General features: G+C 35.9%; 1 pseudogene; it reads left to right on the top strand.

Annotated features, from left to right (window-relative positions):
* Positions 1–724: 724 nt before the first annotated feature.
* LOC145625395 (alkane hydroxylase MAH1 pseudogene) lies at positions 725–2,251 on the top strand (annotated as a pseudogene).
* The last annotated feature ends 10,724 nt before the right edge of the window (positions 2,252–12,975 follow it).

Genomic DNA, 12,975 nt, shown 5'->3' with positions numbered 1-12,975 from the left:
GCCTATCTTCAATAGGCGGTCTTAGTTTTCTCATTCTAGAGACCGCCTCTAGTCAAGCAGTCTCTTTGCCAAAGAGACCGCTTAGCTAGAGACTGCCTCTAGAGCAGTCTCTTTGGCTAATTTGGACGGGTCTTTTTGGCTGATTTTGTAGTAGTGTATATATATATATATATATATATATATATATATATATATATATATTATGTGAAAACATTTTTTATATTCTAAATTTTAAATTTAATGTTCTAAACTTTTTCTTAGGTGTTTAAAATTAAACAAATGTTTTAAATTAGTACTCGCATGTTCTAAACCATAAATTAGTTAAGTTAGATGTTATAAATTTCGAATGACCTTATTCTGAAATTTTAACTTATATGTTCTAAAACGTGCATGTGTTCTAAGATTTTTAGTTATATGCTTTCAAATTTGGAAATAGACTTGAAATTACGATGAAATGGTTTGATTTGGATGTGTCATTTATTTTGTGAGGCCTACACCATTAACTTCTACACAAATATAAGATTTAAAAAAAAAAAAACAAGCATGTTAATTTTTTTTTTTTTTTTTTTTTTTTGTTTTTTTGGGTGAGAAAGTGGGCTGAGCCCAAAAAAAAGCATGTTAATAAAACTATTAAACTATAAAAGCGGGTACATCTTCACATAATCATCAACCAATAAACACCCAAACAAGCAAAACCTTGCCTAAACAAATACTATAATTCCTAATGGGGTTTTACATGTTGAGTAATACACTGATCCTCCTTTTATTTTGCTTCATCTTTCGCAATAAAAATGGCCTTCCAACTAAATGGCCTCTTGTTGGGATGCTTCCTGCACTCCTCAAAAACGTCCATAATATTAATGACTTTATTTTTCATATTATGGAAAATTCTTACTTGAATTTCCATTTCATAGGCCCTTGGTTTGCCAACATGCACATCCTAGTAACCGTTGATCCTGCTAACCTTAACCATATATATTGCAAAAAATCTGGAATTTATGTAAAAGGTTCCAAATATAATGAAATCTTTGACGTCCTTGGTGATGGGATCCTTAACTCCGATTCAGATGTATGGAGTTACCATCGAAATGTGGCTCATCTTTTTTTCCATCATCCTCAATTCCACCACTCTTTGATCTATATAACACGGAATAAAGTCAAGAATGGACTCATCCCATTTCTTGATCATGTTGCTAAGCACTCGATTGAGATTGACCTTCAAAATATAATCTTAAGGTTCATGTATGATACAATGAGTAGGATCATGATGGACCATGATCCCGAATCACTTTCAATCGATTTGCCTGATTTTCCACTTTTAAAGGCTGTGGCTGATCTCGAACACAATGTTTTCATTCGTCATGTATTGCCAACATGCATATGGAAAATCCAAAGGTGGTTGAATATAGGGGGAGAGAAAAAGTACAAGCAAGCGTGGAAAACCCTTGATGACTATGTTTACAAGTGCATAGATGAGAAGAGAGAAGAAAGGAGGAAAGGAACATCTTGGCCAAAGGATAATGAAATAGAGGTAAGTAGAACAGATCTATTGACCTTTTTTATAGATACTGATGAAAGTACTATTAAGTCAAAGATCCACAATAAATTTTTAAGGGACACAATTTCAAATTTTTTCATATCCGGAGGAGAAACAAGTAGTATTGCATTGACTTGGTTTTTTTTCCTTCTCTCGAAAAACCCACAAATTGCTCACAAGATTAAAATAGAAATAGATGGTATAATGATACAAGTGAACAATAACTATGATAGGTTTCTAAGCAATTTTATAGAGTTTAGTGACCAGCTAATATATCTTCATGCTACATTATGTGAGTCTTTAAGACTCTACCCAGCATTAGCATACAATCACAAGTCACCAATTGAGCCAGACATCCTTCCTAGTGGTCATCAAGTGAATCCAGATACGGAAATTATCATAAACACGTACGTGATGGGAAGGATGAAATCGATATGGGGAGAAGATTGCAACGAGTTCAAGCCCGAAAGGTGGATAACTGAAGGTGGAATGATTAAACATGAGCCATCATACAAGTTTTCGGTGTTTGGCTCAGGGCCAAGGTATTGCTTGGGAAGGCAAATGGCCTTCACCCAGATGAAGATTATAGCTTCTGTCATCATCCATCACTGCAATATAGAGACCGTACAAGAAAATCATCCTGTCTTCGATCTCTCTGTACTTCTTCGTATGAAAAATGGTTTTGAGGTTAAGGTCAGTCGATCTCAAAATTAATACGAGTATGCAAAATGTACGTAGGTTCAAAATAAATGGTCTTTATTGTCTATTCATTGTTAAATTTGTTATATCACATGTGATATCAGTAGAATATTTCAAGATTTTCTAAGTGATACTATCATACGTACAAGTAATGTACGTAGAGCTATATACGTAAAATTATTTTCCCAAACATGTTGAATCAATGTTGTATTATAGGAATTTGTATGACATAAAATCATACTCCCTCCGTCCTCAAATATTTTTCCTATATCTAATATTTAGGTTAAATAACAAAATCTTTTACCATAAATTTCCATTAATTTGTAAGAGATTACATATTCATGTGAGATTTTATTGGATTTGTAACGTGCATTTTATTAATAGACGTTTTAATTATTAAATAAAGGAAGGTTATTCAATAGCCACAATAAAAATGTATCCACTATAATGAGGGTAAATTTCAACCCTTCATTTATTCTGATTAATCTTGTTCATCCATTTTCTTATACTTTGACCTTGAAAAAAAACCTAATTATTTCTCCGTAACTGCTTTATTCATAGAAATGGCAAAAACTGCAAAATGATAGAAGTCTGTGTCGTCAAATATTCATATCATTTTCATTGAGAGAATATGAGAGATGAAAGAACATTTGTCGTGCCTTCTCATTCATCAAAGATTAGTATATATACAAGATTAGGCGTCTAGGTTAAGCTACGCTAAACTAGGAAAGATATACACTAAATATATGCACGATAATTACAAAAGATTATTTCCATAATCTATAATCTAACACACCCCGCAGTCGAAACGGTAGGACTACGAACGCTGAGACTGTCCCGAAAATCATCAAATAAAACCTTAGGCAGACCTTTAGTGAAAATGTCTGCAATCTGGTAACGGGATGGAACATGTAGGACACGAACTTCGCCGAGTTGAACCTTCTCACGAACAAAGTGAATGTCCATCTCAATGTGTTTAGTGCGCTGATGTTGTACCGGATTACTAGAGAGATAAATCGCACTAACATTGTCACAATAAACCAATGTTGCTTTCAGAATAGGAAGAAATAGCTCTAGCAACAAATTCCGAATCCAGCAGGATTCAGAAACCACATTTGCAACCCCTATGTACTCTGCTTCACAACTGGATTTAGACAAAGTGGGTTGGCGTTTCGAAGACTAAGAAATCAGATTATCACCAAGGTACACACAATACCCTGACGTAGACGACGAGTGTCCGGACACCCGCCCCAATCTGCATCTGTGTACGACACAAGAAAAGATACGGGAGATTTATGTAGTTGTAAACCAAAATCTGTCGTACCTTCAATATAGCGAAGAATGCGTTTCAACGCATCCATGTGCTCAACACGGGGTGAGTGCATAAACAAGCATACTTGCTGAACCGCATAAGAGATATCAGGTCGAGTGAAAGTCAAATACTGCAAAGCACCACATTGGCGCCGATAAGAAGTAGGATCGTCATATGGAGCACCCTCATTAGTGCTCAATTTGCCTTTGGTGTCAACAGGAGTAGACGAAGGCTTGCAATTCGCCATTCCTACTTTTTCCAAACTTTTCCTGCGCATACTTCTTTTGAGATAAAAATAAACCATTTTTACCTCTAGTAACAGCAATTCCAAAAAAATAACTCAGGGGACCCAAATCTTTCATAGCAAATTCAGAGCTGAGCCTAGAGATAATATGTCGTCGGAGAGAATCCGAGGAAGCAGTAAGCACAATATCATCAACATATAGAAGGAGATAAGCAGTATCATTACCATGGCGATAGATGAACAATGAGGTATCAGATTTGCTATTAGCAAAACCAATTGTAGCCACAAAATCTGCAAAACGTTTGTACCACGCTCGGGGTGCCTGTTTCAGACCATAAAGTGACTTTTCCAATAAACATACATGATCAGGTTTGTCAGGATCCTTGAATCCCATAGGTTGATACATGTAAACTGTTTCATTCAAATGACCATGTAAGAAAGCATTTTGCACATCCAATTGATGAATTTGCCAAGACTTAGCCAAAGCAATGCTAAGTACTACCCTAATAGTTGCCGGTTTAACAACCGGACTAAAAGTCTCATCACAATCAATTCCTTCCCGTTGAGTTTTACCATCACCAACAAGACGAGCCTTATGTCTTTCAAAAGACCCATCAGACTTGGTCTTATGTCGAAAAATCCACAATGACCAAATTATGTTCACATTCGGCGGTCGTGGAACCAATTTTCAAGTACCATTGTCAATAAGCTAGAGCATCATATTCTTCCTACATAGCAATTTTCCAATTATGATCACGAAGGGCATGAACCGGGTTCTTTGGAATAGGTGATATGGAGGTAGAGGTGTGATGGGATTGATCTCGGTATTTGGGATTGGGCTTGACAATGCCATGTTTACTACGAGTAACCATGGGATGGTAATGAGGAGGAGAGGAAGGAGGAGAAGAGTGAGGAGAGGAGTGGGGAGGGGAGTTAGAAGGTTGCCCGTGGTGCTAGGCAGTGGCTGTGGGCGCAGGGAACAACCCGCGGCCTGGCAGTAGCTGCTGGGCAGTAGCTGCGGGCGCGGGTAACAACCCGCGACCTGGCAGTAGCTGCGGGTGCGGGTTTTTGAAGCTGCGGGGCTGCATTGCTTGGCAGATTGCTTCGCAGGCAGCCCGCGGCTGAAGAGTGTGTGCCACGGCTCGGCTGCGGAGTAGGCTGGGAAGGAGAAGAGCGTGCACTAGCAGCTCGGTCGGCACCCACGGTGGCGCCCGCTGGTGACCCGGCGGGGATAGCAGAATGCGGCGAAGCCACAGGCTGTTAGGCGCTCGTAGGGGCGGACTGAGGAGCTTGGTTCGTGCTAACATCATGAAAATGTTGAAGCAACGGATGAGGTTCTAAACCATCACTTAAGAAATCATGGGTGTGTGATTTAGGAGTATGAATTTTAGAAAATGGAAAAACCGATTCATCAAACCAAACGTTTCTTGAAATAATTATTTTCCGACTCGAAATATCGTAACACTTATAACCTCTATGATTACTTGGATACCCAAGAAAGACACAAGGAGTAGAGCGCAGTTGAAGTTTGTTAATTTGAGTAGAAGAGAAAAGAGGATAACAAAGACAATCGAACACTCTAAGATGAGAATAGTCGGGGTGTTTCTGATACAATATTTGAGTTGGAGACTTATAATCAAGAATTTTAGTTGGTAAGATGTTATGTAAATAGGTAGTCATTTCTAAAGCGTGATGCCAAAAAGAGGGAGGCATAGAAGCATGACATAGAAGAGTGCGAACGATATTATTAATAGTCTTAATTTTACGTTCGAATTTGCCATTTTGAGGGGAAGAATATGGAAAATATAATCGAAAAGCCATTCCATGTTGGTGACCAAATTTAATAAAGGGATCATTTTTAAACTCGGTTCCATTATCACATTGGAAAACTTTTATTTCCCATTCAAATTGAGTACGAATATAGGTTCTAATTCGAAGAAACAAGTTAAAAACTTGAGACTTTGATGCAATTGGAAAGGTCCACAAGAAATTTGTGTAATCATCAAGAAAAAGAACATAGTATTTGTGCCCAAGAGAACTAGATACGGGAGAAGTCCATAAATCACTATGAACAATGTCAAAGGGCATAGTAGTATGAGATTGAGAATCATAAAAAGGCAATTTTATTAATTTTCCCATAGGACAAGAGTGACAAACATCAATATGAGCCTTATTACATTTAATCAATTTACTACTACGCAAAGAACCTATAATTGCATTTCCCGGATGGCCTCAACGGGAATGTCACACACTTGGAGAGATAACTGCAAAAGCGGATGGAGAGGAATAAGAAAGGACTTGACGATCCGAGAAGAAAGGGTAAAGATCGCCACTGCTATCACATCTCACTATTTTGCTCCCCGTCTGCAAATCCTTGACAGAAAACCCAAAAGGATCAAACTCAATGGAAACACTATAGTCAGTAGTGAATTTTCGAACTGAAATAAGATTTTTGATTAGCTTTGGGACATGAAGGACATTTTTGAGTTGGAGTGTGTTTTGATTAAGAGATTCGTGACCATAACCTTTAATTGGAAATTTGCTACCATCACCAACAATAATAGAATTATGAATGCTATTATTTAATTGAACATACGAAGACAATTTACCTTGGGAATTTGTCATGTGAGATGTAGTACCCGTGTCCATGTAGTAATTCGGATCGGAAAGAGTCATAGTATGCATAGCTTGCTCAATGTTGGTTGGCATATAACCCGAAGCTTGAGACGAATCATTCACAAAATATGCTTGAGCTGGTCCCGGTCCTAGCACACTGGACTGAGATGACATAGGTCGAGGAGCTGCCCACTGTTGTGGCCCTTGACCTTGAGAGGGATACGGGCATGGAGGCATCGCCCAAGGTGCTGCTGGCTGCCAATAAGCCCAAGGGGGGGGGGGGGTACGCCCACCCTGCCTGCTGCTGCTTGTGAGGCGTCGGTGCTCCACGCGAGGGCTGCTGCTGCTGTTGCGTGGAGCCACTACGCTGCTGCTGTCCGGCACCACCCTTCCCCTTGGTGGTGCCGCCTTTACCCTTATTTTTTCGGCCACCAGAACGCTGTTGATTTCCCCCACGAGAGTGAGAATGTGAGAGTGATCATTTTGATGTTGCGGTGCCGAGGGAGAAGCTTGCGAAATAAGAGCCTCATCATGTGACTCGTGAGACAATTCCGTAGCATTCCCCTGTTCCTCCAATTCTAGTATAGAACGGAGAGTGTCAAAAGAGGGAAAAGGGTTGAGATGTCAAACGGATGTGCAAAAAGGTTTATACTCCTCCGAGAGACCTTTTAAGAGCTGCAAAGCCATTCGATTGTCGGAGACCGGATCTCCTACATTCTTCAAACCATCAGCCAGGGACTTGAGTTGAGAGCAATAGGGACGGACACCCTCAAATTGTTCCAGCCGAGTGTTTGTGAATTGGGCATCAAGTTGCAAAGCCCTAGCCGACTTGTTATTCCTGAAAAAAATTTCCAATCGATTCCACGCATCAACCGCTTTATCATCCGAATCAATGATGGAATTGAGAAGATCAGGAGAAATTGTGCTATAAATCCATCCACGCACAATATCATCAAGTCGTTGCCAGAGGTCCATGTTAACTTGTGGTGGTTCCTTACCGTCGGCCTGGGTAACTGGTTTAGCAGGGGGTTTAATATGATCGAGGACCAAATTTGCGCGGCAATGCAATTGGAACACAATAGACCAGGTATTACACTGCTTGCCATCATAATCAAGAACTATGGGTATACACGCCTTGATATTGGTAACGACAGTAGCAGGGTGAATCTTAGAGGATTCGGCCATTGATAAGGAAGAAGACGAGAAGAGAAGAGAAGAGCGGAAGAGAATTAGGTCGGATCGTAACCTAAACTCGTGATACCATGAGAGAATATGAGAGATGAGAGAATATTTGTCGTGCCTTCTCATTCATCAAAGATTAGTATATATACAAGATTAGGCGTCTAGGTTAAGCTACGCTAAAGGAAAGATATACACTAAATATAGGCACGATAATTACAAAAGATTATTTCCATAATCTATAATCTAACATTCATGGTGATCAAGTTGCTTTATTTTACTAATTCGCCAAGATGTGGGATAATAATCAATTTCATATACTTCGTATCATGTAAAAAAAAAATTCAAGTTTTAAATTTTTTCTATAGTTTTCAGGCCAATTGACCAATTTGGTAAATAAAAAAGACCCTTAACAACAATTTGGTAAAAAAATTACTCCGGCGACAATTTGGTAAATAAAATAATCTCAGGCGACAATTAACCCAAAAAATACAAAAATTTCCGATAAATTACTCGCGAATGCTTAATATAGTTCGTTTTTCTTGTTATTTTACCAACCCTTTTTTACGGAAATAACATTACAATTTGAAGAAAAAAAAGGTTAAGTATCAATTCTCACTTAAGTTTCATACCCCTTATTAACGAATTTTTTTAAAAAGGGGTTGAAAATAAAAAGGGATGACATGTAAATTCAAAATTTTAAATGGAAAAAATTAATTTAAGAACACAAAAAAAAAATTAAAATAGGATTTTTAAAGAGTTTGTTGGGAAAAAATAGATTTTTTGGTCTAAATGTTGCCGGAATTTATTATTTTTTACCAAATTGTCGCATATTGTTAGCTTTTTTTACCAAATTGTCGCCGGAGTAAGTTTTTTTACCAAATTGTCGCTAGAGGTCTTTTTTATTTACCAATCTGGTCAATTGGCCATAGTTTTCATTTCTGCTGGTTTCTGGGATAAAGGAAAATCTAAAGGAAAATCTATTGTCGCTAGAGCTTGAAATATTACATATTCAGTGATGAAGAATGCCTATTGCAAATTTGCAAATTAAGATATCATGTTAATTAAAGAACTTTTTACACTAATTAATTAAGAATTCCCATTACACAGACAAATAAAATAAAGATGAAGATGAGAATGACATTCCGCTAATAAGCCATGTAAATAGCTTAAACCCTTGGATTAGAAATGAGAGGATATCGAGATTCATGAAAATCTATATCTATATCTACATGACTAATGGCGGATCTTGGGCCAAAAAATTTGGGGGGCCAAGGTTTGATCCTCCAACCTTTTGCTCAATAATAACAATACTTAACCATTATGTCATAACTTTTTAAGTGTAATTATTAGACATTATATTACTTAAAACCAATAGCTTAGAAAAATTAAGGGGGGCCGGACCCTGACCCGTCTCAACAAAGATCCGCCCCTATCTACATCTATATCTATATCTATATATCTATGTAATATATAAAGAGAAGAAGTGTTTTTGGTTGGGAATTTTTGAATGGACCATTTTATCCTCCTTAAAAATTTTATTATAATTAATAAAAATAAAAATTTATTTAAAGTTTAACCTTACAAAAATAAGGGCATGTTCACATTTACTTAATTTCAGTTCAGTTCCATTCAGCTCCAATCAGTTCAATTCAGCTCTTAATTTCCCTTTCTCATAAAATATTCATTTCAGCTCAGTTCAGTTCAATTCAGCTTCAATCAGTTCAATTCAGTTCAGTTCAACTCCAATCATTTCAGTTCAGTTAAGTAAATGTGAATAGGCCCTAACTTCCATTTTTAATTTCTCTATAAATTTAGAAAGGTAACTTCTCTCATGGTAGTGTTTGTAATTTTGCATATTATATTTCAGCTTTCATAAGTATAATGCAACATACTATAATTTAATTAGTAGTATGAATATATTCTTCAAAAAAAAAGTATAAATATTTATATCGTGCAATGCTTAAAATAAAAATATTTAATCCCGTGTAAAAGTAATTCTAGGATTTTTATTTTATTTATTTATTTTTTTTTTTTTTTGCATGGTTTTCTTTTATAAGTCATCCCTTAAATGAATTTTTACATCTACTAATTATAAATAATACAGAGTAATAAATTATGTCAATATGCCATTTATGCAAATAAGTAAAGTATATAACTTTATGTAAGAGGTATAAGGAAGGGGATAGTCGTACACGCATTGCGTGAGCCTCTAAACTTGTAATATATAAAGAGAAGAGGTGTTTTTGGTTGGAAATTTTTAAATAAACCATTACCCTATCTAAATAATTTATTGTAACTAATAAAAAAAAATTATAATTTACCTTAAATTATACCTTAAAAAATAACTTCCATTTTTAACTTCTTCATAAATCCTTTTTTATTTATTTTATTTTTTTTTATTTTAAGATTAGAAAGCTAACTCCTTTCATGGTAGTTATTTTTTTTTAAATCAAATAATTCCTTCAAGTGTAGCTATGTTAGATTTTTTTTTTAATTTTTTTTTTATATAGTAGCTATGTTAGATTATACGAAGTATGCTGCAAGTAGTTTAATTTGGGAATTTTTATTGATGATATAAATTTGAAACTTGGTGTTAAAAAAGTTGGTGTTTGTAATTTTGCATATATACTAGGTTAGGTCCCGTGCTACACTGCCACCTACGGTGATTTCCAATAACTAATTTTAAAATGAACACTATAGTAATAACTTTGATTCGTATGTTATATTCGTATCAATTTAATGAACAAAAATGGCAGGAAAAAAAACTAAGACACACTAGGATATGACACATGTCATTGCTGGTGTGTCTTTTAGTATATTGTTATTAATGGTTTTTCTATTGTTATAAGTACTAGATTAGGCTCGTACGATGCACGATTTTAACAATAATTTACGATTTAAACAATATTTTTTAGCTTATTTGTGTGCAATATGTACGTAGTAGAAATAATTTAAGAAAAATCTAATAAATTGATAAATTAAAAAAGAGTGGACACCCCAATTCATATAATCTGTATAAAATATACAGAGTAGGAGAAAAAGATACTCCGTAATGTTTATAAGAAAATGAAATAGTTTGACCTTCCTTTAATTTCTCCAATGAAATTGCATAATTAGTCAATTCAAATATAAAATCTATTAGAAAATTATATAATTAATTTAGAATTTTCAAATTTTTATTTATGTTGAAAAAAAATTAATGATGTCATTACTAGTTTTGGAGGGAAATTTTTTTACAAAAAGTTGACATGTGGAAAGTAATGACATTAGCGGTAATTACTTTAGTTATATTTATAGATAACACAACATACTATAATTTAATTAGTAGTAAGAGTACTAATATTGTGCACATATTTTACAAGTATGTACAAGTTAAATGATATAATTCATATAAAGACATACAATGAAACTTATTTTTTATAATTAGGCAGGGTTTAAATGATATGCATATATGATGAAATTTATTTAAGTCCATGTAATGCTTCAAAAAAAAAAGGGGGGGGGGTAAAAATCTAGAATTTTTTTTTACATGGGTTTCTCTTATAGCCTATCCCTTAAATGAATTTTTACATCAATTAATTAAAATAATACACAGTAATAGATTATGTTGATCATTTATTTATGCAAATAAGTAAAGTATATGGATAACTTAATTTTTTGATGAAGTATAAAGATCTGTGTAACTAAATTTCAAGGGAATAGTCGTGCACGCATTTCGTGCGCCTCTAACTTGCAGAGATAATGAAAGAGCCAAAGAGGATCCGCTTAAGGTACAATATTCAAAATATCTAATGGTCAACTTATTTTTTTTGGTCAACTTAATAGATGGTGTAGATTTAGTATTAAAACTGAATGGTCATGATTATAAAGTTAAAATGGCTACAAAATTATTGTAGTCATTGCAAAATTGTCCATTAATAAATAAATAAATTATTATTTTTTAAAAAAAAAAAAACACACCCTTACCCACCCCCACCTGAGCCTAGCCCGAGCCCCTTAACCCCTGCTTCGGCAATAATTAATAAAATAATTAAGTTTATTTTTTTAAAAATAATTTTTTTTTTTTTTTTACATTTAGAATACAACACCAATTTACTTTTTGTTTATTTAATTATGAATTAATTAGAAGCTACAAACAATATAGTATACATCAAAGGTTATTAACTCCCTCGAAAGAAAGGGAACCCTCCTTGAGAGAAAGACGAGACTCTGCCGCGAGCGAACTTTCTCCGCCTTGATCGGCTCTGCTCCGGCGCCATGGCCGAAGATGACCTAATTGCGAAATGCTCTGGTTTGCGAATTACTGAGGAAGAAGGTAGTTTGATTGATTTAGGGGAAGTTGAATGCGAGGAAAATTCTGAGAGTATTGATCTGCTGTTGGTGGGACGTCTCTACACATCTTGACCATACAATGTGGAAGCGTTTAAGAGGACGATGATGAAGGTTTGGACCTTGACGAACAATCTGGTGATTATGGTCATTAGCCCTAATTTATATGCGTTCCAATTTTTTCATTGGAAAGACAAGGAGAAAGTATGGAAAGGGAGACCTTGGTGTTGGGAGAACAATTTGCTGATTTTGAATGAAGTTAAAGGGGGTGAGCAGCCTGATAAGATTAATTTGACCAAATCCCCGTTTTGGATAAGGGTAATGAATTTGCCTTTCAATTGCCGTTCTGATGCGTATGTCAAAGCCCTTACAGCAAACATTGGAGAATCCCTAGAACTGGAGGAAGATTTTCTGGGACTTGGACGGTACCGAAGGATCCGAATGTTGTTGGATGTGGAGAAACCTTTACAAAGGTTTCAATGGATTAAAGACAAAAAAGGTGCTGAAATTAAAATTGAATTTAAGTATGAAAGATTGCCATATTTTTGTTTTGCTTGTGGTGTAATTGGACATTCGGAGAAGGACTGTGTTGCGGTTTCGGAGGAGGAGAAATCAAGGAGGCTAGGGTGGGGTTTATTCATGAGAGCATCTCCTAGAAAGGGAGTGCAAAAGAACATGGATGAACTTAACCAAATTGTCCAAAGCAGAAGGCAACTTTTTGTCACTAAGGGGAGCGAATTACCTGATACTCACAATAATCCTATGTTGCAAGGCGAGGGTGTGAAGGAGAAGCAGGATAGACTAAAGACTACTGATAGGGTCAATGAGACATAGGGCAGTGGTGAAAAAGGGGGTGGGGCCCTTGATCCTTTATGTTTGACTTTCACGGTTGGAGCATCGAAAGAGAGTAGTCTCTCTTTGTTGGGAGAGGGGTCTAAGGAAGGACACAAAGGGGAGAAGGAGAAGATTTCACCCACTTTTCTATTCGAAGCAGGGGTAAAACAGGGGAGTAATAAGGGTTGGAAGAGGGTAGCTAGGAGTATGGGGGAATCTAGT

The sequence above is a fragment of the Chenopodium album genome, chromosome 3, assembly GCF_948465745.1.
Source record: "Chenopodium album chromosome 3, dcCheAlbu1.1, whole genome shotgun sequence".
NCBI classification, from domain to species: domain Eukaryota; kingdom Viridiplantae; phylum Streptophyta; class Magnoliopsida; order Caryophyllales; family Amaranthaceae; genus Chenopodium; species Chenopodium album.
This window is presented reverse-complemented; position numbering and strand designations above follow the sequence as displayed.